A 15606-nucleotide genomic window follows, 5' to 3' on the forward strand; every position below is an offset into this window, starting at 1 on the left:
ATTTACTAGATATGCATGTAGCAAAGAAACAATAAATAATTTAATTTATAAAATAAATTTAGTCGTGGATATACAGCAAAAATGTATGTCCTTTAAATGTATGTTTGTATGCTATGTGTATTTTAATCACTTAGTAGCATGCTAAAAATCAAGACTCTAGCTTAGTGATTGTTAAATTTGGCTTAAGTATGCTTCTTCTCAGAATGTAGTTATGGTTTTAAAGGTTATTGGCATCTGTTTATGAGACATCACTCTAAGACATGTGCATATGAATGGATAGAAATTTATTCAGACAGAAATAATGGGCAGTTTACTATGTAAGAATTAATCTTATTTTATAAATCTGCAATTAATTTAGATTTAAAACTTTTTAATATTAACAATGTAATATATGAGCAAATATACTGTAAAGCATAACTTAAATAATTTGATTCCATGTTATGTTTCTCCTAATATTATTATATTTTATTGTAAAGAGAAAAAAATAAGACAATTTCAATATAGGTTATTTGGAAAGTTACAATAGTTTCTCTCATAACCAAAAAATGAAAACAAAACTTTCAATGAAGAAAGTTATATTAAATTAGTGATTTTTTAATGACATGTGAAAGGAGAGAACTTCACTCGTACACTGCATTGACTAAAGCTGGGTTATTAGAAGTTTCATGTTGCCTGTACTTTACTTCTCAAATGTTGATTGAATGTAACACAGCAAGCACACATATGAACCTCTCACTTTAAATGATTAAACATCAAAAATAGCTAACACTAAAAATTTCAGAGTTTTTATTTTATGAAAGAATGAGCATGCTTGTATGTAAATGCATTTACTTCATTAGAAAGTACTACCAGCCATTTCTCAATGTCCAATTGTATTTTGCATTAATAGGCAAACTAAATTTGAAGAATGTGTTTTAATCAAAATATTGCTTAATTTAAGAAGATAAGAAAATCATAGGCAGAAACATTTTGGAAATTATAAACAATTGACAAGTCCAGGGACAGGAAATATGATTTGTCTCTAAAGCTATTTAGGTCAATTTACCGTGTTTGGGACACAACTTGAAGACTGTGAGGTTTTCTACTAACCGAAGGGCCATAAGATTTATCTTGTGAATCAGACATTTTTACATGTATAACAGGTTTTGTAGTGAAAACAGAAACAATACTGGTGTCATCGAAACAAAATAAGGTACAGTCCATTAATTTTATAGTACAAATAACATGTGAGTTGGCTGTAGGTGGTCTTCCTACCCTTTCCACCTGAGAAAGCTTATTTTACGTGCTCAAACATTTCCTGACTAGTGGATCGACTGAGAATTCCAGGCTCCTTTGATCTCCAGGGTGGGGCTTTCTCTTCCACTGTCTGCTTTCATTATTTTTGTTTCCTGGTAATAGAAAGCAGGGCAATGCATGGAAGTGAATAGATGGGGAATATAAATGAAGAGGAAAACGAAAGATAGGAAGTAGAGAGGCTGATCAACTCAGATAAGTAGGTGATGAAGAGGTGGCAAGAAGAGCGATGGAGGGCACGGAAAAGGGAAAAGAAGGCATTGAGATATGTTATATACACGGAACTACTGCACAAGGATGAAGTATGCAAATATGTAATCATATAAGTCAAAAAGAAGGTGGTGGCATCTGTGATTACAAAGGAGATCTTGTTTGAATACACAAGTAGAAGCGTATTTTTATAAACAATTCACACATTATGATTTCTTTGCTCATGAATGTATGCAGTGGTCTGTTCCTACCATAGTGTTTTCATTTCACTACTTTAAAATGCCATCCACAATATTTTTTAGTCTCAGTTTTATTGTTACTAAAGTGAGTTTGGTAGAAACTTACTAAAAATATCATTCTTAGATTATTGTAGAGTGCAAATGTTAGTAACACTAGTGAATGAAATATTCATTGAAAATTGTGTTGTTCGTATTGTGTACTCAATTTTTTAATGATAATATCACAAAAATTCTGTAGTTTTTAAGTAAAATATTCTATTAAATTTAAAAGTTGTATATAAGCCAGATTTTGTGGGCATGCCTGTAACCCTAGCACTGTGGAGGCTGAGGCAGGAGGATTGCCACCTCCTTGCTCTCCTGGCCACATTCAAGGCTAACCTGAACTAGATAGCGCTTGTCTCAAAAAAATAAGCAATCAAAGCAAGAAAAGAGGCATTTATAAAATTGATTTGGGCTGGGGAGATAGCTCAGTGGAATCAGTGCTTGCCTGGCAAGTACAAGGTTCTGAGTTTGATCCCTGGTACCACCAAAACAATAAAAAATAAAAAAATAGAAATAAAAATTTATTAAAGCTTTAAAAATATTGCTTTGCATAACTGACCTATGTGTAAGTGTGTATGTGTTCCTTCTACTAATGATAGTCTATTGCCATTGTTATATTTACTATGTGTACTACTCTGAAAATTCTGGCAGAATTTTCTTAAAGTTATTTTCTGGTTCCGCATGTATTTAACATTGCATATGAAAAGATAACAGAGACTCCAACTGGGCAAAAAGTAGTTGCTTTTAAGCATACAGGTAGGTCCATCTACTCTACAAGTTAACTGGCCTCCAAAGTATAGGTAGGTAGGTAGATGGATAGATGGATGGATGGATAGAAAGATAGATAGACATGGATATATGACATTCTTTCAACATTTATAACAATTTACTGACATATTCATCTTTTCTTTTCTAAGTCTGTTTTATAGGTGGTTGAACTATCATCTGCACACACACACACACACACACACACACACACACAAAGAGGGACATAAGATAGTCTATCTTGCAAATACCATGGAATTGAATGCATTTTAAAAATAAGTAGCCTAGTATCTATTGTGCCTTTCAGATTGTATATATTTCAGGTTCTCACACTAGTGACACAATATGATGATGGTACATGTGGGAACGGGAAAGAATTTGTTTAATGGGAAGTAAAAACTGGGATGACAAAAAGGACAAAAGATAGGAGAAAAAAGTTATATTTATGTACATAGGCAGGATAATTTGGATAACTGCACTGGTGATCCTTGCTGTTCTTTTTGAAAGGAACTGTTAATGCTTAAAACTTCTTTTTTCTTCTTAATTTCTTGTAACTTTTTGTTGTTGTTGTTGTTTTGTTTTCTCAACCAGTTTTGTACATTTGTCTGGTGACCTAAACAGATAATTTGAAGATAATATCATACAATACACCATCCATTGTTAAATTCCTATTACTTTGTTTAGTGAAATTTTATGTTGTTTCAAATGCTTTTCCCCCCCAATATTTTGTAATCTTTAAAGAGTAAAAGAATAAATAAATAATAAAAATTAAAAAAATTAAAAAATTAAAAAATAAATAAACCATGACATTGCTGATAGCCAGCCAATGTCTGCACCTGTGGCAAGCAAATCTACTATGACCTCTGTCAGCAACACTAATTATGCAACACTTCAGAACTGCTCCCTTATTACTGGTCAAGACCTACTGTCAGTCCCTATGTCTCAGGCTGCCCTTGGGGAAATAGCTCCTGCAGCCAAAGACCAGGTAGGTTATGCAACCCCTGCAGTTCACCAGGATTTTGGCAGAGAACACCGATTGGTTCTGCAATCCATGGCTAACATAAAGGAGAATTTCTTACACAATTCTGAGAGCAAAGCAACAAGCAGCCTTCTGATGCTAGACTCCAAATCCAAGTATGTCCTAGATGGCATGGTTGAGACAGTCTGTGAAGACCTGGAGACAGACAAAAAAGAGCTTGCCAAGCTCCAAACTGTTAAGTTGGATGAAGATATGCAAGACTTATAAACTTTATTTCCTACACGCCCCCTTCCTTTTTGCTTTTGGCATCAGCAGCAGATCTTTTCATGTGGCCCCAGAGACATAAAGCATCTTCCCATTTAAAGGAAAACACACTACTTTTTAAGTACACACATTCAAGAGACTTTACATTGATCTGCATGAAGATCACAGTTGACTGCACATTGGTAGAACTGCATTGTCAAAATTTCGTTCACTTATCCTGTTCTCTTTTCAATAGAGACAAAGTCCAAGTATACCATTTAGTTGGCAGTATAGTTTTAAGGTCAAATGGAACCTGATAAGTTTTTTTAAATTAAAAATGTATACATCTAACATAGAAAATTAAACATAGTTGCAGATGGTTAGAAACAATGCAATTGTTTTTGTTTACTTTTATTACATGGGCATTGATAAGAAACAGAAATGGTTCCCCGAACTGTTGTAAGGGTGTATTTTTTGAAGTTGAGTAGCTTAATATATATAAATATGTGTACATGCATACAGACACACTTACCTTTTTTTGAGAAAGTCTTGGTTTAAGTCTGTACAATTTCCAGATGTGGTTGCTAGAAGTTCAGTGTAGCTGAGGAAGTTTGAAACTCCACTAAAAACTGAAACAAACTTCAGTGTGAATGTAAATATATCAGTCCTAAAAGCAAGATTTAAGTACAGTGAATTTTATTTATACCATGTATGTTTCTCTTATACTTCAGGTGCTATGAACTAAAAAGAAAAATGTTTTCTTACTGTTTAATTTATTTTTATTGTTTGAACAGGAAGTGAACACTGTTTCCAATAAAGTTTTCCTTTTGTAGGATTTTAAAAGCAGTGACTTTTATCAGGAGTCTATTACGGTCAATATTAATAACACTGAACCAGGAATTCTAACTCCCAATATTGGAATTTTGGTACTTTTTTCACATCTTTGTTTTTTATTTAGCAACTCTGATTCTTTTCAATGTGTTTTATATACTCTTCTATGTGCCTTTTTAACTTGTGGCCTTTTTATTAGTAAGATACAGATGTGTCCGCAGAAGCACTGATGGTTCTTTTCTACTACCAAGCAGGGTTAATTTCACCATAGAATTACATCTGGAGAGCTTAAGTTTTACTAAATATTATCTCCAATGCTTCTCGTGCAAATGGATAAACAGCTAATTGTCACTGATGCTTTTCGTCATGTAATGAAAATAACATCAATTAAATTATAGAAGGCAATATAAAATCAACTCTGCTGGCTATGACTGCCATTTTAAAGTAAAGAACTAATGTGTCTATGCTATTGAGCAAAATTCTGTCCTGTGGGAAATTCACTCAGTTGTTTGCATTTCTTGATACACAGTGACATATGACTTTGTTTGCATTCTCTCATCATGTCTTCAAAAGCAATCTTCTGGTTTCTGTAAGAAGCTTGTTGGATGATGTTGTGAATTGTGTTTATAGTTTTTATCAGGACCCTGAAATGCAAATACATTTTCATAGTGAGTAGTTACTCTGTACTCTCTGAAAAGCCAGAAGTGAGAAAATGATATGTGCAAAGATGACTTAAAGTAGGTCACCATAAAAATGCAGCATCTTACTTTCTTTATGATGAGAACAAAGGGTCCATTCTTGATCTCTACATGCACATTGGCAGCATGTGTTGAACAAGGGCTGCAGAGTACTTCATTAACCTTTGCTGTTACTGCAGATGCAATTTTCAGGCATGAGTAAAGAGCCCTATGAAGAATCCCTATTCCATCACTTTGATAAAGAACTTACATCCAGTTTTTATGGAATTGGTGAATGTTCCTTAACTGCTAAAACTACATTTTATTTTGCTTTGTTTTTACAGAATCAGGTGTTTTGGAGTTCTCTTCCATTTTACAATATTTTACAGCTTGTTTCTTCTTTGGTTGTTGCTGATCTTGTTACCAAGGTTAATTACGTGATTCTATAGTGTAGTTTACATGAAAATGATGTTTTCCACTTGATTGCTGCAGATATCAAGAGTTTGTTAAATATTTTAAAATATCCATCCAATAGGGAGATGGGAAGGTTTAAAGCATTATATATGTTACATGTATAACAGGGAAAGTTTTATATGTCTTCCAAAAATATAAGCCTGTCTTTTATTTAGAGTTCTTTCCTCATTCTCCTTATGAAAAGAAAGATAGCACAAAAACCTCACACTTATATAGGAAACCCATTTATATTCCCAAAATAGTGTAATTATAACTTTACAATTACTCCAGGTAGCTACACAATATACCAGGTAAGAATCAATGCACATGAGAAAGAACTTACTGTTCTTTTCTTTCAGTAAAATACAGGCCACTCAGTATGTAGCCCAAATATATGTGAATGGAATAATATAAACCCCATGATCTCCTGCACAGAATTGCAAATGTGATATTCCAATGCCAAGGGCCAGACCTAGGAACCTTGGAGTTCATGTGGCAGGAAATCCTTCCTAACATAAACCAATGCTTGAAAATGCTGCAAATGACCCTCTAATGATGACTGATGAGCAATCAGAATAGGGGTAAAGAATTCCCCTGAAGCACCAACCCCTGATACTGGCTGTGGGACTTTTTGGTGTGAATCTATCTATGCACTCCATCAGCCATAGTTTGGCATTTAGCTCTTAGTTACATCCAATAAAGGACAGTCTCTTGTTTGACAAGAAAGTGCATTTGTTCCTCAAGTAAGCAAGAGTACCTATGTTGTACTGCATCATAGCTCATGTATATTTATACTAAAGACTCTGAATTATACACATGTTTCAGTGCCTTTCAGGTGTTGTGAAAGGCAGGTAGATGTTATAGCCATAGACTTAAAAAATCTATAGTTTCATTGCACACTGATCTTAAATTGTCCTGTATGCACCCTTATATCAAGCATGTTAAGAGTTGGATTATTGGGCATGTGTAGCAGCCTTCCCTGCTGCATCCTAGACAAGTGTGCATTAGTGCATAGCCACAAGTTCTTCATTCTTTAAAAAGTTTTAGTAGATCATCTCACATGAAAAAAAATCAGGAAAACCGGGGGTAAGAATTATATTTTACAAAATATGTTTCAAAGTCTTCCTAAAGCTTAGATGATAGAGCCTAATGGTTAGTTTGAATCTTACTAGTATATTTCAAGTTAGGGAACTCTTACCACCATAAATTTTATTAGTCAAAATTACACAGCATGTGACTCTTGGCTTTCAGGGTTCTCAACAAAATCTGTTCTTCCGTTGCATATACTGTATGTTTAGAGGCAAACAGTTATACACTCCATATAGTTTTACAGTGCCTTACACAGAGAGAAACTCTATCCAGAATGCATACCATGGGGTGGGGAACAGAGTCTTTACTGCACTGTTAGGTGATGGCACACAGCATGTCCCAGAACATTTCTGTGCTTAATTACCCAACCAAAGAAATCTAAAGTATGTATGTTGTACTGTAATGGGGGTTTATACCTGGACAATTAAGTGTTTTATTTGTTTTCTGAAATGATGTGAACTTATTTTTCTAAACACTATACTAAATAAACTTTATATTTATACCAAAAAAAAGAAAAGAATGGGGCTAGAAAAAGAGCTCAGTGGACAAAAGTGCCTGCTTAGGCAGGCTTAGGCACGTGAAGGAACCGCAGTTCAATTCCCAGCACCACATGCCACACCAGCCCCACCTCCCAGGACCAGCTGAGCTGACCAAAGTCCAGGCATAGGGGCATATGCCTGGGGTCCCAGCACTGAGGAGGGTGAAAACAGGAGGATCACTGTGAGTCCAAGCTGCATAGTGAGACCATGTAACAATGAAATACAATTTTTTTAAAAAAGAAAAGAAAAGAATAGTATCTCCCCACTGGGCTTGCTTCAAAGAGATCCCACATGCACATCCATACATCTCTTTTTTCCCCAAGATTTACTGCCCATTTCAGCCAGGACTGCAAAGGGTTGGAGGAAGACAGTAGGTGGGGTCCTTTCCTTTCCTCCCCACTATGTGGCCTTCCTCTATTTCCCTCTCATCGACCCAGGCTTTCCTTGTAGAAGACTGCTTGGAATTCACACTCAGCCCAAGGGAGATGTTCTGTAGCAGCATCAGCATTTGCAGCCCTACACAAACACTGAACCTGGAGGCCTCAGAGACACAGACCAGATCCTCTGCCCTGGTGTTCTTGGCAGTACAAGGAGAAAAGATTGAGAATCAATACTGCATGAATGGATAGTTCAAGCCAGTCCTGTGCTGTGACTAGCCTGGTCACTGTCCATGGTGCTGAAGCCCAGGCTCTGATTTAGAGATTAGTGCAAAGAACAGAAAGCAATGTCAGAGTTCTACTCAGACCCCCAACTGATTGGATAAGGTCTGCCCACATTAAGGGCAACTATAATTCTTCCAAGTTGATGTCTCACAGGAAAAAAATGAGGGGAGGCAAAGGCTGCTATGGAAGCCCTCAGAACCACACTCCCTGAAGGAGTCCTGGAAAAGGAGCTGGGGGCCCAGCACCATGGGGACAGAACAGCAAAGGGAGCAGCATGGGGAAGATGCTGAGGTGTGAGAACTCTGGTAACAGGGTCACAGGTGGCTCATTCCTGGGACCAGAGAACAGTTGGTTACTAGAGGGCAGGACTCCTGACGTCCTGTCCTAGGTGAGACAGGGGCACTGGGAAGATACTGAGGAATACTGAGTTACAGTCTGAGACAGAGAAGTGAGGCATGGCACAGAGTGCAGGTTCCTGTATTTTAGAGGTTGGCAGAACCCCTCTGTGACTGGCAGCAATGTCTCCAGACCTCTGTGGAAGCCTCCGTGCCCAATGGCCACAAACATGACAAGGGAGTGACCTGGGAGTGACCTGACCTTCGTGATTTGCTTCTAGATGCTTGTGTCCTAACACAAGAATGCACACTCTTGCTTGCCCTATGATGGTCCCCTGTCACCTCTGTGATGCTGGGGCCTCATCTGGCCTGGTCTAGTCTTCAGGCCTCACACTCCTGGGTCCCCAAAATGTCCATCACTCTACCAAAAATGCCCCACCTGAGTAAGGAGCTCTGGGATAACTGCATTTCAGGCTGCAGAGGAGAAACGGAGGCTGGGTCAGGGAGAGAAAGATGCTGGATGGGAGTAGGATTTGAATGCAGGGCCTCGGTCTTCCCCAACCCACCTTACCACTACCAAAGAATAAGGAGAGATTTGAGGATCTGAAGGAGCTCACAGTGTCCTCTGCTGTCCCCAGGATACTGTGTTGCATCCTGGACCCAGAGAAAGATAGGGCTGGGATCCCAAGCCAATCAAACAATCCCTCGTCCTCTCACTCTGCAAGTTCAGTGAAGCACAACAGCCTCTCAGCCATGCAGGGCACAGCGAAGGTTCCCAGTGTCCTGAATGGCTCTGAGGATCACCTGTGTTCTAATGACTGCATCGCAGAACTGGGGGCACCTTGGGTCAGGTGTGGCCAGAGTGAGAGCAAACATGCTCATCCAGAGCCAACCTGTATATTCAGTCCACACTCACTTCCCAGGCATCAACCCCAGCCCACTTCCTCCCTACCCGGGAAAGGGCTGTTTCCACACTGTTCTGCAGATCAGGAGCCCAAGATACAGCACAGCCAACTAGGAACTAGGAGGGCACCATCCTACAGTGAGAAGCCAGGCACAGCTGGCCCAAGAGGCTTTGCAGCAGCAATATCTGGTGGCAAGGACAAGTGCAACCAAGGGTTGCCCCTGCATGGTGGGCACAGGTGCTTGTGAGTGTTACCCACCCACACCTGGCTAGTAGTACCTGGAGCCTTGGCTGCACTAAGGGCACCCAGGTGTGGAAGTGAGGGATGCAGAGCTTCCAGTAATCAGGAGTTGAAAAACAGCATCAGGGCTGCCATTCCACCCTTCGAAGAAACTCATGAGTGAATGTTGTTGGCTTTGTAGGGGAAGACTCTGTTCCCATGTGTGTAACCTGCTGTTGTGGGGCAAGAGTATGGGGAGTCATGTTCCCAACCCCCTTGCCTTTGGCCTTGGGCTGCAGAAGGCTGACCCTGTTGTTGGAGGTGACAGGGTAGGAGCTGTGATCCTCCAAAGTCAGATGGCAAACAATGACCTGACTTCCCACTCCCAGCCCAAGAATGGGGAGCAATGTGTGCATCTGCCCCTGGAGACTTAGGAGCTCAAACAGGTGAGTGAGTGCCTTGTTCCCTGCTGCAAGTGAAGTGTGTAGGAGAGCAGGGAGGGTGGAGGACAGCTCAGTCTGACCTGCCGCTGTAAACCACATATATCTTTGTCTGAACATAGTCTCCAGCATGGGTCAGGACATGCTAGGCGCTCTGTTTGCCTGAATGCTCTAGGACAGCTCTGGTGCAGGGGAGCTGTCAGGCCTCTGAGGCCAGAAGAGATACAGAGGGCAGCAGGCTCTCAAGGCATAGAGGTCAGGGAACTGTGAGGTTTTAGGTGGGATGCGGCTCACAAGGGCATAGAGGAGGGAACAGAGACCCCATAGGTGGAATCATGGGGCACACACACATTGGACACAGGGATGGCCTCTAGATCCCCTTACAGAGGATTCTGTACAGTTTCACACCCAAACCCTTCTGTATTGAGCTCTCACTCTAATGTCACTGCCTCTCACCACGATCACCATAGGGACAGAAACAGACACCTAAGGATAGCCCTTCCCCAGGCACCCATGGAAACCACTGCTGGCCATCCACAGGCTACAGCCCCTGCTCCACTCCCCTGTGCAGGAAGGACCATGGAGGTGCTTATCAAAGTCCCTCCTACTCTGCCTTCTGCCGACCTGGAGCTCCATGTGGCCTTGTGTGGCTACTGTCCCCTGAACCTTGGCACTGAATCATGCAATGACTGTCTGCCCCTGACCACCACACCCTGACCTGTTGGTTTTATTGCCTCTCAAGCTCCCCATTCACACAAAATATCTGACACCACCCTGAATGACACAATGCTCTGTGGCATTTAGGAGGGAACAAAGAAGGAAGGAATTCCAGTCCCTTTCCCAAAAACCTCAGCAAGCTCCATGTTTTCAGTCACAGTCCAGTCCTTTCCCCCATTAAACCACAGGCTCCAGAGCGTGAAGCACACAAGATATCACACAGCCAGCAAGGCAAAGACTTGAGAAAAACAAGAGGAGGAGAGATGCAATGGCTTGTGCTTTCAGTCTATGGCCAGCTGGTGCCAATGCTGTAAGCTCATGGTGAAGCAGAAACATCATGGTGGAAGGATGGAGTCGAGGAAATTTATTCCATTCATGGTAGCCAGAAATCAGAGTTGGGGGAAAGAGAAGAAGGACAAAGAAGGATGTCCTAGGTACACAGTGTAGTTCCCAAGGTTACAACCCCAGGAGCCAACCCCAGGAGCCACCCCCTTCAATTGGGCCCTGCCTCCTACTAATATAGCTGTGATCCATGGATTAATCCATGTAGGAAGTTAGCGTCCATGATCCTATCACCTCCAAAGCCCCACCTCTGCACACATGAGCTTTTTGGCTAAGCACTGATGTCCCAAGAGAAGAGCTCAGACCAAGCCTGGCCACATCTTCCTCAATGCCTCTGTCCTCCTGCAGATGGATGCAGTTGGTTTTGCTAAAGAAACATTAAGCTTCACAGGAAACCTGGTAGTTCCAAACTCATCTTTCTAGCAATAATGAGTTATACCACACATGTTACAGTAGTTTCCTGGCTCATTTTATTAGAACCTGCAGGTGTTATCAGGGAAAAGTTAATGAAGCATATTTTAAAACAAGCTACAGCTTTAAAAAAAACTGGAAGCACCCAGGGTTGGAAGAGGAACTGGAAGTACCTTGGAAATTACAGTCCAAGGGCACAGAGGTAGTGGGCCACTGACCTTCACATAGGAGATTGCAAAGGAGGTTTGTGAATGGGAGAGTGAGTTCCATTTGGGCTCAGCCCAAGCAGACAAGGGCTGAGACAGACAGTGTTCTGAGATAGTCAGAGCAGGCTCCTCTGCATGACTAGCCTTGATCCACACAACTGCCACAACTCTTGTGTGACTGGGCCCAGTGTTCCCTGCACAAGGGTACATTGAAGCTGAAATGGAATCTGGCTCCAGTGACAAAACCATGTACCCTGGAAGAGGTTTGGATCCACCAAAAGAAAGGATTGCCTTTTCCACAGCACCCAGAGGTACTCTACACCTAAGGCTGAACTTTCAAAGCCATCCACATACAGAGGCTCCCTGAATTCTCACAACTCCATGAAGAAGGGACCATGCACACCATTTTACAGAGAAAGAAGCTGGGGCCAAGATGTCAACAAAAGAAAAAAAAACTTAGGAGACACTCCTAAAGCAGATCTCTCAGGTTCCAATGATTTGCACTAAGCTACAACTTTCTGGGAAGCTCATCAATATGCTTAGCCATTTTCCCTGTAACAATTTTCTTTAGTACTAAGCATTGAACCCAGGGTCTTTCCATTGGGCTTCATCCACAGCTGTTTTGAGACAAGATATCACTAAGTCACTAAGCTGCCCAGGCTAGGCCCAAACTTGTGATACTACTGCCTCAGTCTCCCAGAGTGCTAGGACTAGAGGAAGATTGTGCCACTATGCCACTATGCCTTATAATAATCTTTCTTCATGTGGAAAAACAGAAGCTTGATATGGACAACCTATTTATTGCATATATTACAACATATAGTCCCAAAATTGCATTTTAAAAAGTAAAGTAAAATAGACAACACTTGTATCATTCTAATACAGCACTTCCCTCACCTAAGGATGTCTCCATAAAGGACTCAAGTATGAAGGATGAAATGTTCCATTATGCCCTGCCATTAAATACCAGGTCAGGGTCACTGTTTTTAATTTTAAATACAATTTCATTTCATGATCCCTCCTAAAATGGGGCAGAAACACAAACCTCACATATAAGGAAAAAAAGGAAAATTTTGCGGAGAAGCCAGAGCAAAGTATCTGACTTTTACCCAATACTTTCCTGAGTAGAAAACATAACTTTTTTGGATAAAAAAAGAATATCCTTCTGATTGAATTCTATTTCTTAGCTAATAAAAATCATAACCCAGCAAAAAAAAACATAATACCTTCAACCTTGGCCAATTTTGCTTTTTATTTTTCAGCAAAAATAGCGTGAAAAGCTGTGAGTGAACACAGACCCTTACCTGGCTTCTGAATGAAACTGTGTGGCTTGCTCTTTGAGTAGATGATGGTACTGAAACACACCAGGAATTCTCCTAATACTTCTCTTTTTCCAGAGTTGAAAAATTCATTAAATACACAAAAATTATTCATTTTTGAGCTAAAAATATAGGCTGCTTAAAGAACAAGTGCTAAAAAGATTTGTAAAAGTTTCAGAAAACAAGCCAGTAATAAACAAGTAGGCCCAGAGTCTGATGCCTTCAGATGAGGTCTTAAATTCAGATCTGGGGCCATCTAGTGGTTCATATGAAGTTAAGTGTTTCTAAGGAAGAAAAATCTACACAGAACAGAGGTTAACTATGGAAAAGACAAGCAGCCAGGTATTCCTGAAAACTGGGGGGAGGGAAAGGGAAATGAAACTGCAGTAGTACATGAGGGCCAGCTCCTATAGAAAGACTTTATCATGATCATAGGCGGGAGAGGGTTTGGGACAGTAAAGTGACATGATCAGAGATGTGCTTTAGTAGAACAATGCAGCAGTGGAAATGGTGCTGTGGATAGTGATGAGATCAGGTGCCTGAGGAGTCGGTGCTACCTGCTTCAATTCTGGAGCCAGACAATGGGGACAGCAGCCTCCACATGTAACCAAAGCAGGGACTCCTGGTTCCATTGCTTCAGTTGCCTACAACTGTGCCTGCTAAGGTAAGGGTTTTTAATATAAAAATAAAAGTATTCTTAGGAATATAAGATTCCATAATACTGACAAAACACAGGGCCCCACCTGTCCCATGCATTTTAGAGAGCGAAGAGTTGAGGTGGAGTCATACCAGCCTGACAGCTGGGCGCCACCTGTGCCCCTTCCTCTCCTTTGCAGATGACAACAGAAGGCTCCTGAGGTCACACTGAACTGGCACACAACATTGTCCCACTGATGATGCATTTTGTGCCCAGGTGCAGGGGATCCCCTGTCCTGGGTGTAGATAAGGTGGCTCTGGTGTCTGTAAACAACCCAGGGACAGCGAACATTCCAGGAAAATGACGTTTCTGAAGTGACCTTGCCCAGAACCCTCTAAGCACAGTACCCTGATCATCCATCCCTACAGAAGAGGAGGTGACATCCCCCTCCCCACACACGGAGGGCAGGAGGACAGCCTTCAGGAAGGCCACTTAAGGAGCCCCTTCTGCCCCCGCCGTGGCCCTAGGTTGTAAGTGGGAAAACTGAGGCTGCCAACCTCGGGCCTCCTCCGAGATTGCACCTTGGGCCAGTGAAGTGAAAGACTCCACTTTCACACTGGTCTGAGCTGGACAGGATTCCCGGGACAAATCCAGAACCACAGACTTGCCCACTCCACTTCTGCCCGCATCGCATCGCACCTTAGGGTACTACTTCCCGCGCCACCCACTTCCTGGGTGCCACTCTGCCATCCACAGAGCCTTTGCACTTCCTCTGGTGGGCACCATGCTCCTCTGACTCGACAAACCATACCCCAACTCATTCAGTTCCCCTCTGCCCTACCAGGCTGCTGCAATGGCTCGGCTGCCTCTGATCTAAGCCCGTTTCCTCACTCTAGTTACCCACCTTAGCTCACCTGACCTGACCCCCTTGGCCCACCTCGGCCCACTTCGGCCCTCCTCAGCCCCCTTCGGCCCCACTAAGCCCCACTCGGGCCCGTTTGCCCTACAATGCACATTCATTCGGCTCCACTCGGGCCTGCTCGGCTCCACCCAACATTCAGCTTCCCTCAGGCCCCTTGGTTTCCTCAGGTGAAGGTCTGTTTCTCATGTTCCATTCAGCTGCACTGCGCTCAGACTGGTGCAGCAGGCTCAAGCCTTAAGCTCCTCTGGGGCTGACCACACAGACTACCCTCGACACAGTCCTTGGACTCCACTCCACTGTGTTCTTTGGAACACACTGTTTGCTCTGGTCAAACCCCCATGCCTTTGGCTCCAGTGGGGCATTTGGGTTCAGCCTGACCAACTTTGCACTGATTAGGCTCCAACTAGGCAGGGCTCGGCTCTACTTGACACTCTGCACATTTATCTTTAGGCCTCCAGTCCCCTCTGGGTTTTTTGTACACTGGACGGTCTCAGATCAATGCCACTGTTTCTAAGGTTCCATTTCCTTTGGGCTCTGCCTGACTCCTTGGCACATCATTTTGACGTCACTGGACTGGACCCCTTGCTTCCCCCAGATGGGCTCCATCCATCCTCCCAGCTCGTTTTGGCTGTTGGGATCCCATGACCCCTTGGCTCTACCAGCTGACAGAGCTTTTCTGTTCACCCCTGGAGCTCTGGCCCTTTCTTGGGCTCTCACAGCCCAATTCGATCCCTGCTAGGTAGCAGGGGCACAGGTCAACTCTGCCTTGGTCTCTGAAGTCACCTCCAGAGCACACTTGTGCCCCTGTCACTCTCCCCCCCCCCTCCACCCAGCCACCACGAGGGAGTTGAGTCTGAGATGTGTCACCAATGAGTCCTGTAGTGTTTCCTATGTTTGCTGTGCTGAGTGGAATGAAGACATCTGCAGCCTGGACATCACCCCCTCTGGTCCCTGTCCCTAGTGGATGACCATAGGACACCCTCCATCCCAAGGTCTCCATCTTCGTGGTGCTGCTGTAGGTGATACTTAGTAGCTTGCTACTGGGCATGTTTGAGCATCGCTTGTATGCTAGACAGACTGCAGACATCAGAACTAGGCTGAGAAGACAGCCATGACCCTGGCCCACATACA

General features: G+C 42.3%; 1 pseudogene; it reads left to right on the forward strand.

The window, feature by feature from the left end:
* The window catches only part of LOC101587308, a 10584-nt pseudogene extending 6567 nt beyond the window's left edge, over positions 1-4017 (forward strand).
* Positions 4018-15606: the final 11589 nt, after the last annotated feature.

This window comes from Octodon degus, unplaced genomic scaffold, assembly GCF_000260255.1.
Source record: "Octodon degus isolate 3935 unplaced genomic scaffold, OctDeg1.0 scaffold00350, whole genome shotgun sequence".
Lineage (NCBI taxonomy): Eukaryota > Metazoa > Chordata > Mammalia > Rodentia > Octodontidae > Octodon > Octodon degus.